This window comes from Cupressus sempervirens, chromosome 6, assembly GCF_028749045.1.
Source record: "Cupressus sempervirens isolate cs-2001-9-10 chromosome 6, ASM2874904v1, whole genome shotgun sequence".
NCBI lineage: Eukaryota > Viridiplantae > Streptophyta > Pinopsida > Cupressales > Cupressaceae > Cupressus > Cupressus sempervirens.
This window is the reverse complement of record NC_143123.1, coordinates 13,714,660-13,720,236: the sequence shown is the minus strand read 5'-3', so window position 1 is coordinate 13,720,236 and position 5,577 is coordinate 13,714,660.

Below are 5,577 nucleotides of genomic sequence, written 5' to 3'. Positions count from 1 at the left end.
ATTTCTTTCTATGAATAGTCTCCACATCAATTTGGCCCCTGATGCTTCATTTTTCCAACTTAAATTTTTGATACCAAGACCTCCTAATTGCTTTGGTTTGCATATTTACTCCCATTTTATAAGAGCCAATTTTTTTTTATCTTCAATGTCATTCCAAAAGAAGCTTCTTTGTTTTGCCTCAATCTTCTTATTAAGACTTTTAGATAGAGGTAAACAAGAAATATGGTAGGTTGGCAGGGTTGATAAGACTGCTTTAATTTTATCACTTTACTAGATTTGGTTAGCCATTTATCTTTCCAATCTGCTATCTTCTTATCCATTCTATCAAGTATATTATGTCATCCCTTATTAGTTTTACTACCTTTTTCTAACTCTATTCTCAATTATTTACATGGGAATGTTCCTCTTTTATATCTCAAAATATTTCAAATCTATTTTTCTCTTTCAATTTTAGTGTTAATGAAAAAAAATTCTGATTTTTCAGGATTCACTCTCTGCCCTGAAGCTTCCATATACTGTTGAATGATTGACTTGAAGTTTAGGGCCTCCTTTATTGAACTTTCTCCTGGAAAAATGGCATCATCTACATATTGTTGATGTGTTATATTAGGAACATTCTCAGTTACTATAATTCCACTAATTTTACTGTCAAAGTGGGTTTTGGAAATTTCTCTACCGAAGATTTTTGCCATGATAATGTATAGGAATAGAGATAGGGGATCTCCTTGTCTTATACCTCTTGATGTGTCAAAGAAGCCTTCGAGAGTTCCATTAATAAGAACTAAAATGTTATTTGTTGAGATGCATTGGTATATAAGGTTAATCCAGTGGTGCGAGAATCTGAAGGCTTCTAATATTTTGCATAGAAACATCCAATCAACCATGTCATATGCTTTCTAAATATCCAGTTTCATGAACATGCTTGCCATTTTATTCTTATTGGCTATGTGTAATATTTCTTGTATAATGAGTATCCCATCTGGAATTGATCTTCCTAGTACAAAACTGGTTTGTTCTTCTATTTACTCTAGAATGATGACAGTCATGTTTCTAAAACAAAAATCAGATGCTTTTCAAATGTTTAAATGGCACTTGGCAAGAGTTGAGAAAGAAACAAGTAAGAATCTAAAATCTTGAGATCAGATAGAGGAGGTGAATTCACTTCACACGAGTTTGAGATGTTCTGCAATGATAGAGGAATCAAGAGATAGACATCAGCACCTAGGACCCATCCACAAAATGGAATTGTTGAAAGAAGAAATAGGTCTATAATGGACTGTGCCAGAACACTCATGATGGAGAAAAATGTTACTCTAAAATACTGGAGAGAAGCTACAAGTATTGTTGTATACACCTTGAACCATGTGCAAGTAAAGAAAGGTATTCACTCAACACCTTTTGAACTATGGTATGGTCATCCACCTAATGTGAAATATTTTAAGGTATTTGGAAGAAAATGCTATATTCTTAAAGATGTTAGGAGTGGAAAGTTTGATGCAAAGAGTGAAGAAGGTATATTTTTTTGTTACTCCATAAGAAGTAAAGCTTACAAGTGTTTAATTACTAACACTAGGAAAATTGTGGAAAGTGCAAATGTGAATTTTGATGAGTTTACAGAAACACATGAGGTTGAAACTACAAAAGAACCAGAAGATTACAAGACATTTGTATATTATTATGAAGGAATGCCTACTCAAGAAGATGATACAAATTGTGTAGCAAGCCAACTACAAGTCTCAAAAACTATCAAGTCACATCCTATGAATGTTGCATTGCATTCAGATGCCAAGTTGTAGAATGAGGAAAATGCACAATCTGACTCTGAGATTGGAAAACATGAAAGAGATGCTGAAACACCTGACAGAGATGCACATAGTGATACTGAAGCTAAGAGATACAATGCAACCACACAAACTAAGCCTAGACTGTCCAAATATGTCAAAAGACACCATCGTGCAGATCAAATTATTGGAGACAAAGATGCAAGGCCAATGACAAGAAATAGATTGAGAAGTGAATCATGTTTGTTAAGCATGAAGGAACCTAAGATAGTGAAAGATGCATTGGAAGATGATGATTGGTACAAGTCTATGGAGGAAGAAATTCAGCAGATAGAAAAGAACAAGACTTGGAGTCTAGTTCCTAGACTAGAAGACAAGAATGTGATTGGCACAAAATGGGTATTTAGAAACAAGCTAGATGAGAATGATGAAGTGACAAGAAACAAAGCAAGACTAGTTTGCAAAGGATATGCATAAGAAGGAATTAACTATGGTGAAACATTTTCCCCTATTGCAAGAATGGAAGGAGTAAGAATTCTGCTTGCTTATGCTGCATATAAAAGTTTCAAAGTTTATCAGATGGATGTTCAGTCTGCATTTCTAAATGGCATATTATAAGAAGAGGTATACATAGAATAGCCACAAGTATTTATGGATAAAAACAATAAGAACATGGTATGCAGACTGCACAAAGCCTTGTATGGATTGAAACAAGCACCAAGAGCATGGTACGAGAGACTTCATACTTATCAAGTGTTAAGATTGGATTTGAAAGGACGGATGATAACAACAATTTTTACATGAAGAAAGATAAAGAAAAATGTATACTATTATCAAAAATATTTTTTGATGACATCATATTTGGAGGACAAGATGCTTTGTGTAAAGATTTTGCAAATCAGATGAAGCAAGAGTTTGAAATGTCAATGTTTGGTGAGATCAAATTCTTTGTAGGATTACAAATCTATCAAATGAAGTCTGGTGTATATATCACTCACTCAAAATATTTCAAGGAGATATTAAAGACATTTGGACTTGAGGATTCAAAATCAATAAGCATGCCTATGGCAACAATACTCAAGCTATCAAAAAATGATGATTCAGCTTAGGTCAATCAAACATTATACAAATCCATGATTGGCAAATTGTAGTATGTAGTACAAAGCAAACTTGATATTGCATTAGCTATGGGGATATTTGCTAGATTCTCTACTAACCCTAGAGAGAATCACTTGATGACCGTGAAAGAATAATGAGATACCTGAAAGGAATAGACGAGTATGGTTTATACTATAAGAAGAATGAAAAGTTTGAACTAAAAGTCTACATTGATGTTGATTGGGCTGGAAATATTGATGATAGAAAAAGCACCAGTGGAGGAGCATTCTTCTTAGGTAAAATACTTGTTACATGGACAAGCAAGAAAGAGAGTTGTACTTCCCAATCTACTACTAAAGCAGGGTATGTTGCTGCTACTATTAATTGCACAAACATTGTATGGATCAAAAAAATACTAAAGGGAATGAAGGAAGAGATCACTGAATCGGTGACACTTTATTGTGATAATACAAGTGCTATAAATATATCAAAGAATCCTATAATGCATATAGAGACAAAGCACATTGCAATAAAGTATCATTATGTAAGGGAGTTGGTTCAAGAAAAGAGGTGATGATGGAATATATCAACACAAAGGAGCAAATTGCTGATATCTTCACCAAAGCATTACCTAAGGATGCTTATGAGTATCTGAGAGGTAAATTAGGGGTGATACCCCTATCAAAGGCTATGTAAAAGATAGAGGGTGTACCTTGCATCAAACAAGCTAACATTCATTTCATACAAATTGATGGAGTGGATCTTACTTTAGGAATTTCCTAAAGTAACTACAGAGATGGAATTACAAATTAGTCACAAGCAAGGTGACAAAGGGAGAGAATTGAAGAGCCTGTAAAAGCCTATGTTTGCATATACCAAAGATGCCAAGTGTTGAGTATGTGTCTTTGGCATTGTTTTCAAAGAGGGAGAAAGTATAGTAAATTGATCAAGTGCATACTGATCAAGGGAGAGATGAACAAGGGAGAAAGTACATCAGAAGCTCAGTTTGGTAAGAAAGAAAGAAAGGGAAAGTAGAAAGCAATCAAAAGAAGGATCAGAACAAAAAGAGGGAGATATCCTAATATTATGTTGATCCATATCCATGAAAGAAAAAAAATAGAAAAGAAGGAACTTAGAGGGAGAAGTTTTGAAGTTATATTTTGTAACCTAAGAGGGAGTTGCTGATAGAGGGAGAAGTTTTAATCACAAGCTTTCTTTTTGGTATTGCCTTACTATTTTAACCTAGTTAGTTTGATGGAACAAGATGCTCATCATTTTGACTAGTTTGATCAGTTTTATTTGCCATCAATGCCAAAGAGGGAGATTGTTGATATATGATTGAAAAGATCATTTGAGTAGAAAGATTGCTGAAAGAAGACTATATTTTCAATCATTGTTTTGTCACTGATGTCAAACCTATCATATGTTGGTAAGAGAATTGCTTATATGTTTCAAGCACTATCACTTAGTTGATTGATGAGGAGGATTTGATCAACAAGATGTAACAAAAGTACCTAGAGGAAAGGTTGAGTTATGATTATGTATTGAAGTGTAAGAATCAGTTAAGATAGTGATAACATAATGTATTGATGATCTACTTGAGGTTACAAAATGATTGGCTACACTTAGAAAGTTCAAAAGAATAAGGTTGAACAAAATTCATTTGCTAAGCTTGACCAAGTTGATAGAAGTTGCCAAGCAAAGTTAGTGCAAGCCAAGCAAAAAGTCAGTTGGAGCCAAGTCAAAGTAAATTCTAGTGGATGCCAAGCAAGTTAGTAGGTACCAAGCAAGATAGTAGATGTCGAGTGATTTTCAGTTGATTCCAAGCACCAATAAAATCTAGTTGATGTCGAGTGACACAGTATGTCTCGAATCAGTAAATTGATAATGCCAAGCTGCTACATTATGAAAAAGATCAAAGATTCGTCAATTAAAAGTTGACAAGTTTATTTTTTTGGAACTTTTGAATCAGGAGGAAGATAAGATTGATGAGCTGGAGGCATAGAATCTTATGTAAACCATTTTAGAGGCGAATTCAAATGGATTCTAGGAGAAGTTTCTAGAGAAGACAAGATATGGCATAGATACATTATATCCTACCTAATCCATCGAAAACCCTATTTTTTGTGATGGATAATGAGTAGGAAAAAGAGTTCTAATTTCCTATATGTAGGGATATCTAGTCATGAAGCAAAAGAGTTAGAGTGTTTTGGATGCAAAAATCTAACAAGGAGAAGGAAGAGGGTTTGCTTCATCAAGTGACCTAAGAGAAGAAGTCTACAATAGAAAACTAAGCAAGAAGGCTTAAAGAGGATGAATGCTTGAAGGGTGAACAAGTTGTCAAAGCTGCAAAGATTGGAAGCCAAGCAAACTTGAGGATTGAATAGTGATCTGTAATCTGCAAGTAAGGTTCTAAGTTGTATTAGATCAAAGCTCTACTATTACTTTCTAACAATTGTATCAGATTAGGGTAAATCCTTTGGAGAAAGGTTGACTTAACAATCATTGGAAAATCTTTTAATAGGGTGGCATTCCAAGTGAATGGCCTAAAGTCCTCTAACAAGGCTCACTTTTAATAGGGTGATTGAAATCTTTTAACTGGGTCACATTTAATAGTGTGTGTTGTAACCTTTGATAGGGTGCTAGTCATCCATGAATTATTTGAATTTAGTCCATTTAAAATTATTTTCCTAGGATT